General features: G+C 35.6%; 1 protein-coding gene across 5 annotated transcripts in view; it reads right to left on the bottom strand.

Annotated features, from left to right (window-relative positions):
• The window catches only part of STAG1 (STAG1 cohesin complex component), a 432,120-nt gene that overhangs the window by 257,510 nt on the left and 157,721 nt on the right, over positions 1-16,889 (bottom strand). Inside the window, exon 2 of one of the 5 annotated variants that reach the window (XM_057315811.1) lies at positions 7,459-7,510. The exons of the other annotated variants lie outside the window; for them this stretch is intronic. The gene's annotated coding sequence lies outside the window, so the exon portion shown is untranslated. The remainder of the gene's footprint in view (positions 1-7,458; positions 7,511-16,889) is intronic. 5 annotated transcript variants of the gene reach the window in all.

The raw sequence follows: 16,889 nt of genomic DNA, 5'->3' as shown, positions 1-16,889 counted from the left end.
GGTCTGCTTTTGTTCAACTGATCCACCTACTGGTTGTTGAACCAGTGACATACATTAATATTTTCTGTAGCTTCATGATACAGTCTACCAATTAGTAGAGTGAGCCTCTCATTACTCATTTTCAGAATTTTCTTAGCTAATTTGTACTTCTCAATCACTTCAGCAATACCAAAAACAATCCCTAAAATTTTTATTGTTTCTGCATTATAGACATAAATGAATTTTTAAAAACTTTTAAAGGAAATGTAAATGGACAATAAATAATTCAGAAAAAATTTTAAACTGAGTTACTTCTAATCAAAGAAACAAATTCCTGAGAATTCAAAATGCCACCATTTTTGTCTTTAAAAATTATAAATACTGTTATAAAATTGTAAGTCTTAGTGTTACCAGGGCTTTGGAAAATACATATTTTCTTTTCTTCTTAATTCAAGTAAAATTAACTGAATGTTATATTAGTTTCAGATGTAAAATATAATGATTCAACAATTCTATACATTTCTTAGTGCTCATCAAGATAAGTGTACACTTAATCCCCTATATCTATTTCATACTCCTGATGCAAACCAACCCCCCTCTGGCAACCACCAGTTTGTTCTCTGCTTTTGAGTCTTTTTTTATCTTATTTCTTCACCATTCTTTGTTCACTTGTTTTGTTTCATAAATACTACATGACTGAAATCATACAGTATTTGATTTTCTTTGTATTTCACATAGCGTTATACCCTAGATCCATCCATCTTGTTGCAAATGGCAAGATCTCACTCTTCTTTATGGCTGGGAAATATTGTGTGCGTGCCTATCTCTGTGTGTGTGTGTGTGTGCGTGTGTGTGTGTGTGTGTGTGTGTGTACCACATCCTTTTCATCCATTCATCTATCAATGGACACTAAGATTGCTTCCATATCTTGGCTATTATAAATGACGCTGCAGTAAACATAAGGGTGTACATATCTTTTCAAATTAGTGTTTTCGTTTTCTTTGGGCAAATACGTAGAAGTGGAATTACTGAATCATATGGTAGTTCTAATTTTTTGAGGAAACTCCATACTGTTTTCCACAGTGGCTATACCAATTATATTCCCACCAACAGTGCATGGTGGTTCATTTTTCTCCACATCCTTGCCAACACTTGTTATTTCTTGTACTTTTTGTTTTAGCCATTTTGACAGGTATAAAATAATATCTTATTGTGGTTTTCACTTGCACTGTCCTGATAATTAGTGATGTTGATTGAGCATCTTTTCGTGTGTTTGTTGGCTGTATGTCTTTTTAAGAAAAATGTCTATTCAGGTCCTCTGCCCATTTTTAATTGGATTATTTGTTCCTTTGGAGTGCAGCTGTATAAATTTTTTTATAATTTTGGATATTGACCACTAGTTAAGACATATCATTTGCAAATACCTTCTCCCATTCAGTAGGTTCTTTTTATTTTGTCAATGGTTTCCTTTGCTGTGCAAGCACTTTTTATTTCGGTGTAGTCCCAATAGTTTAGTTTTGCTTTTGTTTCCCTTGCCAGAGTAGACATATCTAGTAAGTGTTCCTATAGCCAAGGTCAAAGAAATTACTGCCGATGTTTTCTTCTAGGAATTTTATAGATTCAGGTCTCATATTTAGGTCTTTAACCCATTTGAGTTTATTTATGTGTATGGTGTAAGGAAGTGGTCCAGTTTCATTTTTTTGCATGTAGCTGTACACTTTTCCCAACACCATCTGTTAAAAAGAATTTTTTGCCCCATTGTACATCCTTTCGTCCTTTGTCATAGATTAACTGACCATATAAGCATAGGTTTATTTCTGGACTCTATTTGTTGCATTAATCTATGCATCTATTTTTGTCCCAGTACCATACTGTTTTGATTACTACAGCTTTATAGTATACCCTGAAATCCGGGATTCTGATACCTCTGGCTTTGTTCTTCCTTTTCAAGATTACTTTGGCTATGTTGAGTCTTCTGTGATTCCATACAAATTTCAGGATTATTTGTTCCAGTTCCGTGAAAAATGTTGCTGGTATTTTGATAGAAACTGCATTAAACCTGCAAATTGCTTTGGGTAATAAGGACATTTTAACAATATTACTTCCTCCAATCCAAGAGCATAGACTATCTTTCCATATGTTTGTTACCTTCAATTTCTTTAATATTCGTTTTCTGAGTATAGGTGTCTCACCACCTGGTTAAGTTTATTCCATGTTATTTCACTTTTTGTGGTTCAACTGTAAATGGGACTGTTTTCTTAATTTCTTTCTGCTGCTCCATTATCAGTGTAAAGACATGCAACAGATTTCCGTACACTAATTTTTTATTCTAGGACTTTATTGAGTTCACTTATCAGTTCTGGTAGTTTTGGGTGGTCTTTAGGGTTTTCTATGTATAGAATCATGTCATCTGCAAATATTGAAAAGTTTTACTTCTTTACCAATATGTATGCCTTTTATTTCTTTTTCTTGACTAACTGTTCTGGCTAGGACTTCCAATACTATGTAGAATAAGAGTGGTGAGAGTGGACATTCTTGTCCTGTTTATCTTAGAGGCTCAAGGGCCTCAGTGTTCACCACTGAGTATGATGTTAGCTGTGGGTTATTCATATATGGGCTTTATTTTGTTGAAATACGTTCCTTCTAAACCTACTTTTCTTGGGGTTTTTATCATGACTGGATGTTGTACTTTGTCAAATGCTTTTTCTGCATTTGTGGAGAGGATATGGTTTTTACCCTTTTTGTTATTAATGTAATGTATCACATTCACTGGTTTGTGAATACTGAGCCACTCTGCATTTCAGGAATGAATCCCATTTGATCATGGTGAATGAATTTTTTAATGTATTATCTGATTTGGCTTGTTAATATTTTGTTGAGAATTTTTGCATCTATGCCCATCAGAGATACTGGGATGTAGTTTTTTTTTTTTTTTTTTTTTTTTTTTGTAATATCTACCTGGTTTGGGAATCAGAGTAATGCTATCCTCACAGAATGAATCTGGAAGCTTTTCTTCCTCATCTACTTTTTGGAATAGTTTGAAAAGTATAGTTATTAACTTTTCTTTAAATGTTTGATAGAATTTGCCTGAGAAACCATCTGGTCCTGGACTTGGTGGTGGTGAGAGATTTTTTTATTACTGATTCAATTTTATCGCTTGCAATCAGTCTGTTCACATTTTCTTATTTCTTCCAGATTCAGTTATCAAGCTTTTATGTTTCTAGGAATTTCTCCATTTCTTCTAGGTTGTCCAATTTGTTGGCACTGCAAAACAGATATTTTCAGTTCTACATGAATGCTGCAGTTCTACAAACAAAAAAGCAACCACATTTTGCAAGGTATGAGGTACAGAGATGTGAATCCGAGGCCATTTATTGGAAGATAAACTGGGAAGGAGGGAGCCTCCGTAAGCAGACTCCTGGAAAGTGTTATAAGCAGCGGAGTGCAAAATCAAAACATTCAGAAGTTGGCCTTAAAAGTGCTCAGGGTGCGAGTGGGGAAGAATCCCAGATGGGACCGCGTGGGCTCAGGATCCCTGGGGTCACAAAAACAACGGGGGTGCCCAAGGGTGGGAGAGGTCCCAAGCATCAAAATAGGGAAGCTGCCTGCAAATAGCCAAAGGAAAGTTGAAAAAGAAAACCAAAGCTGGTGGCGTCATAATTTCAGACTTCAAGGTATACTGAAAGCTGTAATCATCAAGACACTACGGTATTGGGACAAAAAAGGACACACAGATCAATGGAACAGAATAGAGAACCCAGAAATGGACCCTCAACTCTATGGTCAACTAATCTTCAACAAAGCAGGAAAGAATATCCAATAGAAAAAAGAACAGTCTCTTCAACAAATGGTGTTAGGAAAACTGGACAGCCACATGCAGAGGAATGAAACTGGACCATTTTCTTAAACAATATACAAAAATAAACTCAAATGGATGAATGACCTAAATGTGAGACAGGAATCCACCAAAATCCTAGAGGAGAACAAGGGCAGCAACCTTTTTTACCTTTGCCACAGCATCTCCCCGCTAGACAAGTCATCAAAGGAAAGGGAAACAAAAGCAAAAATGAACTATTGGGACTTCACCAAGATAAAAAGCTTCTGCACCACAAAGGAAACAGTCAACAAAACCAAAAGATAACTGACAGAATGGAAGACGATATTTGCCAGTGTCTTATCAGATAAAGGGCTAGTATCTAAAATCTTTAAGAATTTATCAAACTCAACACCCAAAAAATAAAAAATCTGTAAAGAAATGGGCAGAAGAGAGTGGTATTACAGGGATTTAAAAAAAAAAAGAAAAAGAAAAGAAAAAAGAAATGGGCAGAAGACATGAACAGACATTTCTGCAAAGAAGATACACAAATGGCCAACAAACATATGAAAAAATTCTCAACATCACTTGGCATCAGGGAAATACAAATCAAAACCACAACGAGATACCACCTCACATTGTTCAGAATAGCTAAAATCAACAACTAAGGAAACAAGAGATGTTGGTGAGAATGTGAAGGAAGGGGAACCCCCTTACACTGTTGGTGGGAATACAAGCTGGTGCAGCCACTCTGGAAAACAGTATGGAGGTTCCTCAAGAAATTAAAAATAGAGCCACTCGACAACCCAGCAACTGTACTACTAAGTATTTATCCAAAGGATACAAACATAATGATTCGAAGAGGCACCTTCACCCAAGCGTTTATAGCAGCAATGGCCACAATAGCTAAAATATGGAAAGAGCGCAGATGTCCATCGACAGATGAATGTATGAAGAAGATGTGGTATATTTATACAATAGAGTATTCCTCAGCCATCGTAAAGAATGAAATCTTGCCATTTCCAACAAGGTGGATGGAACTAGAGGGTATTATGCTAAGCGAAATAAGTTAGAGAAAGATAAATACCATATGACTGCATTCATATGTGGAATTAAGAAACAAAACATGAACATGGGGAAGGGTAGGAAAAATAAAATAAGAGGAGAACAGAGAGGGAGGCAAACCACAAGAGACTCTTAACTACAGGGAACAAACAGGGTTGTTGGAGGGGAGTTGGGTAGGGGAATCAGGTAATTGGGTGATGGGCTAAGGAGGGTGCTTGAAGTAATGAGCACTGGCCGTTGTATACAACTGATGAATCACTGAATACTACCTCTGAAACTAATAATACAGTATGTTAAATAAATTAAATTTAAATAAATTTTTTTAAAAAAAAAGAACTATGGGTGGATATGATGACATAGATTATGACAATTGTAGTATAAATGTGCCTTTCTTGCTGTTAGTGCATGAGTTGTTCTCATAAAGTTGGCAAAACCCGTTTCAAAGCATTGAATATTTCTCTTTAATGTGTCATCTGAAATCAAGATACCTAAATTACAAAATACTGGTATACTCATGAAAAACAAAATTAGGCTATGGATATAATAGATAAATGAGTTCCTATCATATCAGACATAACAACCCCATTTAGTCCCATAAACAATACTCTTCCTTGTTGAAATATGGAATAAAATAGGGGCAGCTGAGTGGCTCAGTCAGTTAAATGTCCGACTCTTGATTCTGGCTCAGGTCTTGATCTCAGGGTTGTGGGATCAAGCCCCATGTCAGGCTCTGCACCCAGCACAAGGTCTGCTTAGGATTCTCTCTCTCTCTCTCTCTCTCTCTCTCTCCCCCTCTGCCCCTCCATCTGCTTGTGCTCTCTTTCTCTATTTAAGTAAATAAATAAATAAAATCAATGTTTATGTGTGTGTGTGTGTGTGTGTGTGTGTATATATATATATGTGTATATATATACACACATATATATATATATATATATTTCTTAGTAAAAATATAGGTTAATATTTGTCAGATCTGGGACACCTAGGTGGCTCAGTCGGTTAAGCATCTGCCTTCGTCTCAGGTCATGATCCCAGGGTCCTGGGATTGAGTCCAGTATTGGGCTCCTTGCTCAGGGGGCAGCCTCCTTCTCCCTCTGCCTGGTGTTCCCCCTGTTTGTGTGTCCTCTCTCTCTCTCTGGGAAATAAACAAAAATTTTTAAAAGTCTTTTAAAAACATATGTCAGATCTATTTAAAATGGATGGAAAGAGAAGACGTAAGCACAATCAAGTTTAATGTCACAAGATGGTAAGAGTTTACAAGGAGAAGCTAGCAAAGAATATAACAAGGTAAGTATCTCTGTGTGATGGGTGAAGGTTGGAGTTCTAAGAGGGGATACAGGGTTTTTATTTTTCTTGAAGTATGCTCAGTTGAGTCCTTTCTGCAGCCAGTTATGAGACATTCATATCCTACCCCAATTATGCTGAAAACAGCACAACATCTACAAATATTTTCCTGAGATTATCTATGCCAGATCAGTCTTTGTCTTGTTTCAACTAATTCAGAACCCTCGAGAGGACTATAACTACTGAAAAGGAGTTCCTTGAACCAATCACAACTTATATTTTTGTTCTTTTTACTGAAAAATAATTTCGTTATTTCTAATATTTGGTTACAGAGCTCCAGGAAGAAAATCAACAGTTACATGAAGTGATAACTGCTACAAATTTAGTCTTCAATGTCATTAACAATCCTTTTAAACATCCTGGAGTGGCTTCCTCTTATTTCTTTAAAATCAGCTCCAAATCTTTTACTTTTCTCCTCATTTATATTCATGCCTGCCAAAAATTCTAGCAGTGACTCCAGGTTAAGAAATCCTGTACTAGGGGCGCCTGGGTGGCGCAGTCGTTAAGCGTCTGCCTTTGGCTCAGGGCATGATCCCAGCGTTCTGGGATTGAGCCCCACATCAGGCTTCTCCGCTAGGAGCCTGCTTCTTCCTCTCCCACTCCCCCTGCTTGTGTTCCCTCTCTCGCTGGCTGTCTCTCTCTGACAAATAAATAAAATATTCAAAAAAAAAAAAAAAAGAAAAGAAAAGAAATCCTGTACTAGATCAAAGGTCCTCACCAGAAGGAAACGAATCTCCTCTGCCCTCCTATCTCAAAGGCTTAGGACCAAAACCTATAAAATAATAAAGAATTGTATCAACATGTATATATAATTTTCTTCAGCAGTTTGAAAAGAAATTGTAAAATTTTTTTGGTGGGGGGGAAGGATTCTGATTTACATATGATTAAAGTTAGGATACAGAGTAAGAAATTGTACAAGCACACTCAATCTAAATTTACTGTGGTGAATAAAGGAGAAATCTCATTGATACCTCAATACCTTTATTCAAGCATGTTTTCTGTATTTCAGTTATTACTGAAAGTGTAAGTAGGTATTTTAGCCAGAAGCATTAAAATAAGTTAGGTCCCCTCTTTGATAATGAAACTAAGAAAACACCATATTTCATATACTTACACAATTACAAACAATAACACAAACACATACAAGTATGTACATAAAGGCCATTTTTTCCTAAAACTGACTTTATAAAACTATTATATTGATATATATAATCGAATATATACATAGAGATAGTAGCAGTCATATCTTTACTTACTTGATCAGCCCTTGACCATCTGTATAAAAGATGATATAACTGTGGATGATACCTTTGGAAGATTAGGGGATATCATGAAGAAAATTAATAATATCTGAAACACCCAAGTTAAAGCCACAGCTTGACATCAAAAAGTACTGGAACAATACAACAATGTATCTTCCCTAAAGCTAAACATGTGAAAAATAGTAGTTACCTTTGAATATAACTGAATAGAGGCTGTGAAAATTCCTAATTAGAGTTCCTAACTTCCTTTAGGACTTCAGTTATAAATAATTTATAGGCAATTAATGCTCTTGTCCTAGCACTAACCAGCAGCTTTTATAATGTTCTGTCTAATGAAAAAATTAAAATAAAAATATGTACTGCATATTTTTGCTCTAATTATCTAAAAGTAACTGTGGCATGCAAAGTTGTGTTCTCCATTCCACAGTGTGTACGAAAATGGGAAGGCAAGTACCCAGCCATGGACTACATTACCCAGATCACCTTCGTATGCAATAAGTTCCCGTGAATGGAATGTAAACAAAGTGTCCAAAAGCTTCTAAGAAGTAGGTACTACTCCATTCTCTCTCCCCTTCCACCTACTGAATGCAAACAACATTGAGGCTCTAGAGGAAAAAAGGACCAGAAAATGGGAGGAGCGTGATCCCTGAATCATATGAATGGAAGATGGGTACCACTAATTCTGGTATAGAATGGTCAGAAAATGAGAAATTAACATCTATCATGATAAGCCACCAGTATTTGAAATTTAATTTTTATAGCTATTCTATGTAGCTGCTAGAATTTTTGAAAACAGGTTAAAACATCCACAAAGTTAATTTCAGAGAGACATGTAAAAACCATCAAACAAAACCCAAACCCATTTCTAAGTAAATATTAACCTATCATTTGAAGACTTCCAATTAACTATGAAATGAAATAAGCAGTTTCTATCTTCTGTCCTGAAACATTTTGTATATTCTATATATTACTTTTCATTCTAAGAAAGTGGAGGAAATCAGGACTAAAATGCTTAAAAAAAAAAAACAGCTTAGTAATTCAAATACTATATAATCAAACACAAAAAAACTGGGAGGAATGAAATTTATGTTTAGAACTTCCTTACTCTTCTCAAATAAAGAGTTAAGGACTAAGCTGACTGTGAAGTGTCCTGCCTGGACCAGTTCCAAATCTCAATTTAAAATATGCATATGATGAGACATGACCATGGCACTTGAACAATGAAGGAGTTTAAAGGTACTTCAGCTAAATCACTAAAAGGGATCAGCAATGATTACTGTATAAAAAAATAATCATTTCTATTGAAATTCATGGGCTATAAAATCTGAACATTTCTAAAGATCAAATTAAGATGTGATTCTAAGGTACATGCCTTGGTTTGATAATACCTTGACTGATGTAACTATTTCATTCATCCAATTAGTATATGTAAAGTTCTATTTATTTTATTTGCCTCTTATGTACAACCTCCTCCAGGATCAAAAAAAAAAAAAAGAAAGGAAAAAAGCTGACTAGGTTTTGGGGGGGCACATTCTGACACAAGTTCTTTTGCCTTATGTCTTCTTCATATTTTATTAAATTCCATTAAATTTGTTATATTAAGAAAGTCCCCCAAATTACCGAAGACCAAATATGTACAAACATTTTTACACAAGAGGACATTACTAATATCAGCTGTGATAAGAGTGAGCTAAAGAATAAACACTAACAGTTTCTGAATAGTCTGCTTTCAAAAAAAAATGTGTTCAGGCCACTAAAATAAGATCCCCTTTAAGTGAGAAGCAGATTTGGTGGTGGTATAACAGAGAGTAATATGGCTATTATGCAAGTCCAAATAAAGCCAAATTCTCTGCTCATCAAGAAGACCACAATGAACTAGTAGATAATTCACGATTAAGTTGCTAATCTTTCCTCTGTAATGAGATATAGCCAATAAAAGTAACTTAAACTCAAAAAAGAAAAGCATTGTTCCTCACCTAATTTCATTTAAGCCTTCAAAAGGTATTCTATCACTTTTAAATGATCCTGGATGTCATCTTAACATTTTATTTTAAACATAATCAAAGATACCATTAAATGAAAACCTCCTGTGTCTGCCTTTACTTTACAGTCAGATTACTTTTTTCTGGACCAAGAGGAAAAAGGAATATTAGAATAATTCTTCAAAAGAGGATGGGACAGGGGCGCCTGGGTGGCACAGCGGTTAAAGCGTCTGCCTTCGGCTCAGGGCGTGATCCTGGCGTTCCGGGATCGAGCCCCACGTCAGGCTCCTCCTCTATGAGCCTGCTTCTTCCTCTCCCACTCCCCCTACTTGTGTTCCCTCTCTCGCTGGCTGTCTCTATCTCTGTCAAATAAATAAATTAAAAAAAAAAATCTTTAAAAAAAAAAAAAAAAAAGAGGATGGGACATAAAGCCAAAAAGAGAGATCACCCTGGGACTACAACTGTTCAGATAGAGGGGGCAGGGAGAGAAGGAAGAATGGTGGTAGAGGAAGTACCTGCCTTGGGCCAAGAATCGGTCCTGAATCCTATCCTCTTACCCACCCAGGGGACCTATGCTGGACTATATATTTAACTCCCCCAGTCCTTGATTCCTACCTTCCCCTTCTTCCTACTGATTGTGATCACCAGGATATCAATGTTACCAACAATGACCACTAGGACCACCACAATGATAACACTGTGGCTAGTTGTCAAATGTCCATGGTGGGTGAGAGTGGATTTCTTATCCATGTAAAAATTACCAGCAGGGGACGACCCTCTACAGAAGTGCATATTGGGAAGGCTATCATTCTGGTAGAGTAATTCATCCCTAACCCTCCTCTCAAAACAGGCAGACCTAGCAATGTCCATCTCATCAAGGATCTTCCAAGAGGTCTTCTACTGCTGCTTAATATAGAGAGTAAGCTGCCTGCAGTGTACCACCAGCATGTACTTGGAATATATCATGTAACAGTCACAAAAGAGCCACTGCAGCTCAGCTTCCCAGTCTGAGTTTAAAAGGCAAAGGCATCCTGGCAGCGATGCTTTTGCAACAAGGGTACTGTGTTGCAGGATCAAGTCTTCCTTTTCCAAATCATGGATGCCCATCAGGTTCATCCACCAGCACAATAACATCTGGTTGTACTAGTGGGCCTTCAAACACCATTTCTGTCACATCTGGCTTTGTACAGGCAATCAATGGCCACAAAGGTACGCTTGCTAGGCATTACCAGACTCTAGCCACTCTTGTGGCCACTCATGCATGCCTTCATCTGTAGGAACTGAGGTCCAGCATGGAGAGTTCACCTCAAGAGCCCAGTGCCTGGCACCAGTAGCACTCCTCCCCTTCCACCCCCACCCCTAAATGATCAACTCATTCATGGAACATGGGAAATGTGATGTGGCTGACTGTCACCATTAGTCCATACTCCCCACCAGGGTCAATACAGGGAAATGAGATCTGGACAGGATAGAAAGATACTCATAGGGCTTTGGAACAGGACCCAAGGTCTGCTGCATGGGTGAGTGTCTACAATTGTGTTGCCCACAGCTTCTTCCTTTTCATGTACAAAATTCATTTCTGAGTTACATTAAAATATATAGCTGCTGAAGTATTTTATATATGAGAGAAATAAACTTCTGTCTTGTTTAAACACCTACTATTTATAGTTTTCTACTTCAGCTAAACTTAATCTAGATGTTTGTTAAATTTTTCATTATGATATTAAAAATCAGAATGTTTTAGTATTTTATCATACAATTTTCAATCCTGTACCCAATATCTTACACTGCAGTGGTCGCAGCTATAAACACATATTTCTTATATTATACTCATATGTTGATTAATTCTATTCAAGTATTTATATTTGCTGCATTCTGTAAGGTTTTACTCCACACTCCTCATCTTCATTGTGACACTTCCTTCCTTCAATATTTTCTGGCCATCTTAGTCATATTCATTTCAGTCAATGATATACTTGTTCTCTCCCTTAATATCTCATTAGAATTTCTTTTATAATTACTCATACTTCTTAGACATTCTTCAGCCATTTTAATACTTATTAAACCTTTTAAGCTTTGCAGTGAACATTCAGAAATTCAAATGTTATTATGAAACACTTTTATCCATTTCATTAATGACTCAGTAATGTATCAATTCCTGTAAAGTCCTTATATGAGTTCAAACACAAGTTAACAGGTAGATTTTAAAAAAACTCACAGGTGCTTTTTCACTTTCTTTGGTGTAGTCGTGGAGTAAAATGTGCCCAGCTAAATCTTGAGGAAGAATTCCTCTGTATTTTATATGTTAAGATTTGGCAACAACCCCATTTGTAAGTTGGGGACTAGAAGAAATCAATGTCCTTTAAAAGTTCAAGTTTCCTTTATATCAGAACAGCTTCCTCTCTCAGGGAGAGAGAATGACTGATCACAGACTATCCCCTAAGATACCTATATCTTTTTCCAGTCATATTGAAAAGAACAAAACCAGTTTTCCCTTCAGAGTTACCTATCAAAAGCAAACAGAAGACTACATTGTGTCATTAGGTATAGCTCATTTATAGTCTAACTCCAACTCCTATTCACAGAAGTTATTAGTACTAGTAGTACACTAAGACAATTAGTATTAATCAATGGTTCATGATGGTATATTAACAGATCACTTGACTAGTATGGAGGCTTTCCTTTACCTCCCATGATTAGAAAGTCTATACTCATCTGTATCTCTTGCACCTAACCTGATGCCTGGAACAACAGGCTTTTAAAAACGAATTTTTGAATGAATAAACTATAATCCAACTTTTTTAGTTGATATCTGAGGATACAAAATTCAAATGCCAATGGATTACAGTTCATTTAAATGCTTACTAAGCTCATAACTGCAACAACAAATACCAGTTAAATTAAGTAAACAACATGAATGTTCCAAAATTCAACATGTATTCAGTGTCATGTATCTAAAAGTCAAAATGTCCAAACCAAATTATTCCCCATATCCATCCTCCAACACCTATGCTCATGCAAATTTTCTTTTGGTGAACACCACCAAGTCAAACTAGAAATCACCTCAGATTCCTTCCTGTTTCTCATCTTTCAGAATCACTCAGAATCACTCCATAGCCTTAATATTTGTAGTCTCTGTCACTACCTCCTCATCTTCACTGACACTCTAAAAATTTAAACATGTGTTTCTTCCTAATTGGATCAGTATAAAACTGAATCAGTAAAAGAAGTCGGATTCCAGCCCTACAACCTTCAAATCATTATCTAAACTGCATACAGAAAAATATTTCTAAAAATGCTAATATTCATCAATGGAGCCCTTTTCTTTCTAAAATGCCATCAATTTCACAAAAAAGTCTTCTGTAGTCATTTGTATAATTACTACATCCCATCCCCTGTGGAGAGGTACAAAATGTGAAGGCTTTGATAAGGTTTGGATTAAAGAACCTGATTTGTTTATTCAGCATCCTACAAACCCTTGATTTCTACAACTATTTATGACTTTTCTGTCTTCTTGTCTTTTTTCCCTATCAGAACACTCAATGTTCAGAATCTAACCTTTCTCTTAGCTCTATTTTTACTACAGTATCATAGCCCTCTACAGTAAGAGGTATAGATCTCATCTTTACATGTCTTGTTTCTACAATAAGAAATACTCCACTGCTGCCTAGCTAATTTCCATTCAACTTTCAAGTCTCAGTTCAAGTTTTATCTATTTAGGCAAGCCTTTCATGATCCTGTCCTCTAGACAGGCCTAAGTGAATTTTTCATGTTTTCAACCCACCCTGTATATCTTCTTACTAAAGTATTCCACATCTGTTTCCCATGAGACTGTATTCCATGAGGACAGAACTGTGGTTTTAGTCCTGAATATATAGCCTCTGATTATTGGCAGTGCATAAGTACCTGTTTTAGCTAATAAAACTGATCCTCTACAATTCTGATAGGGAGAAAAGACAAGAAGACAGAAAAGCCATAAATAGTTGTAGGAATCAAGGGTTTGTGGGATGATGAATAAACAAAAGAAATCAGGTTTTTTAATCCAAAACCTTATCAAAGCCTTCACATTTTGTACCTCTTCAAAGGAGAAGGGATGTAGTCATTTTCCAAACATATTGACTAAAGAAGACCTCGTTTGGGGAAGCATTTCAGAAACACCTATTTCTTTTTCAGATAATAAAATAAACAAGACAGACAAGTTAAAGAGTGCCCGGCTTCAACAACATTTAATGTTTTATAACCATACTTGTCTCTTTTTGCTTCTTTTTCAGTTTCATGTTGTAGTACCCCACATACCCCCTCTCTGATCCCGTTCTCTAAGTAAACAATATCATAGACTTGATTTTAAGTTACCTTGTGTGTTTACACTTTATAAAAGTGGCACAATGTATTATTCTGTAGCTTGCTTTGTCCTTTAAAATGCATTTCTGAAATATACTCACAACAGTACCTAGAGCTCTAGTTCACTCAGTTTCAATCACTATAGAAAATTTAAGTGTTTCACATTTAGGTTCTTCTTTATTTTGTCGCTATTATAAACAAAACAGCAATAAAAATTCTTGTATTTGCCTCCTTTATATACACAAAAATTTCTCTAGAGGTTGTGTCTAGGAATTGAATTGCTTTTCTTCAAAGTACTCTCAGAAAAGAAAGAGAAGAGAAGAGACGAGACGAGACGAGACGAGAAGAGAAGAAAAACGAAACAACAAAGAAAAAGGTCACTTTCACAGTGTAGGCAATCATTAAATATTTACCAAATGAATGAAAAATGGACAGGTCATTCAACTTTTCTTGATACTGCCAATTTTTTTATCCAGAGGGGTTAGGTGATTTGTACTCCCAACAGCTGGCACTCTACAGCCTTACTGACTCCTACTATCTTCTACCATTTTAATGTTATTCACTCTGATGAGACACAGTATTTTATAATAATTTATACAGCCTAAATTTTATTATTTCCTCTTTAGCACTTTATTTGAATGGGCTCTTGTCTTCTATTACATGTTCTAATAGATTATTACTGCCATACAGAAGGCTGATATTTTTTTTAAGATTTTATTTATTTATTTATTTATTTATTTATTTATTTATTTATTTGACAGAGAAACAGACAGCCAGCGAGAGAGGGAACACAAGCAGGGGGAGTCGGAGAGGAAGAAGCAGGCTCCCAGCGGAGCAGGGCGCCCGATGTGGGGCTCAATCCCAGGACCTTGGGATCATGACCTGAGCCAAAGGCAAACGCTTAACGACTGAGCCACCCAGGCGCCCCTAATTTTTTTTTTTAATGTCAATTTTCTCTCTAGAAATTTTGTGGAACACTTTCATTAGTATATATTCTGTAAATACAGATAATTTTATATCTTCCTTACCAAGATAAGGAACTTCCCTCTTGTTCCTAATTCACCAAGAGTATTGTTCATCACAAATATCACCTGAACTTTATCAAATGATTTTTCTAAACATTTCACATCATTTCAGATAAGGACAGGTTCCCCCTCCATAACATAACTATTTGGTATATTATAGTAAAATATTTGTTAACAGTAAACTACCCTTGGATAGTAAATATCCTTTATCCAGATAAAATCTCTAGGTCTTAAAAATGTATTGACCTCCAATTGCTAATATTTTTTTTTAGTTGACCTTTTCTACAATTTCTTTCTCTGTATAATTTCCATTTCTACTTTAATTATCCCTTTCTTCCTAATTACTTTTCTCTCTTCTTAATTACTTGAGGTTTGCAATTTTTCTAATTTATACTGCTTTTGCTAATATTAATACATTTAAGACTGCATATTTATCCAAGTAGTGCTTTAGCTAGCCCCAGTATTTTTACTAACAGTACTTTCACTAACATTCACACGTCAACTCTGCATATCTCCTCTTTATCGCATTTTAAAAGGACTTTTTGACACTTGTGAGTATAATTTAGAAGGGGAATTTATTTTGTGTATTTCAACATCATTAGCACTGTAGTCATACAATAGGATCAAGTATTCCTTGACGAAATATTTTAAGATTTTCTTTTAACCCTCATGTTCTGCAGTTATACTGTACTATTAAAAACTAGGTAATTATTTTTATTTACCTGCTCACTCCTGAGAACAAACTCTGGATCTAAGGAAATATGTCTGAGAAATTTTTCCAAAATTATCTCTTCAAAAACATGTCTCTTCTATTCCCTTTGATTTCTTCCTCTGGCATATTTTGGAACCCTTCAATCCATACCAAAGTCATGCAGCTGCTCTTTCATACTTACTTCTTTATTTTTCTGGACTACATTCTAAATAAATGCCTAATGAATGTCAATTCTTATATTCTCCCTTTGATGGCATCTACTATAGTTTCTTTTTTCCCTCAGTAAAACTAATTTATTAAATTTATCCCCTTGTTTGTGCCAGATATAATTTCTTCTTTCATCTCTCCAGCACCTTAAATATGCTATTTATTTCTTTTATTATGCATCCCTCCCCATCTAAAGTTTTGTGGTTATCTCTGCTCATCCTGGTCACTCCACTGCAGAGCTAGATTATATAACGTGGGTTTAGAACTCCCTGCTCTAAGATAATATTGTGAATTTTTATAGGCCCAGTCACCAACTTAGTTAAGCAAACATTTCAATTTGGGTCCTGGTTTTAAGAACTATGTCTGTCTTCTCCCTATCCTCAGCCCTTGATTTCCCATAAACGAGGTTTTAGACTAAGTTATTATTCAAACGAGGACCCTCTCAAGTATTAACAGAGACTCTATTAATAACTAGATAAACAATAAGCATAAACTGGGAATCTCAAAGGTAACCTGAGATATATGATCACCCTAAACATAAGCTTTATCCTATGCAGCAGTTATCAGTGGCTTTCTTCAGTCTCCTTTACTAGTATGGAGACTAATGTTTGGCCCTGGCTTCATATAGTAATAAGCCTAATTCTATTTCTCTACACTTCATGAAGCAGTTTTAGTCCTTTTAACGTACAAGAACCAAATTCTTGGCTACAAGTACCTGCTTCTCTATGCTAAATCCAATCCTCTTCTTCACTGTAGATTATCTTAAACTTTAAGCACAGAAAGTTTTAGTTTCTAAACTCATTGTATTCTCTTTTTAATATTTTATCATTACTTTATGTTTGAAATGAGGAGGTAATAAACAGTGAGATTAGTGTGCCACCTTCCATAGAACAAACATCAATTTTTTAAACATGCATTCCCTTTACTCAGAAATTACTTTCAGGAATTTATGTTACAAAAACACTCCCACATATACATTTTAGATGGATAGCTGAGTATTCAAAGTACTATTTTTAAAAGAATAAAACTAGTCTAGTTTATATGAACAGTAAACTAGTTTTAGTAGTGTAGTTTATATCTTACTTCTTTTAAGAATAAAGCAGCCCAAATAGAAACTGTTTAAATAAGTTATGGCCCACCCATGTTAGAAAACAGTAT

Source organism: Ursus arctos, unplaced genomic scaffold, assembly GCF_023065955.2.
Source record: "Ursus arctos isolate Adak ecotype North America unplaced genomic scaffold, UrsArc2.0 scaffold_20, whole genome shotgun sequence".
In the NCBI taxonomy this organism is placed as follows: domain Eukaryota; kingdom Metazoa; phylum Chordata; class Mammalia; order Carnivora; family Ursidae; genus Ursus; species Ursus arctos.
The sequence above is the reverse complement of the archived record's forward strand: the minus strand, read 5'-3'. Positions and strand labels throughout refer to the sequence as shown.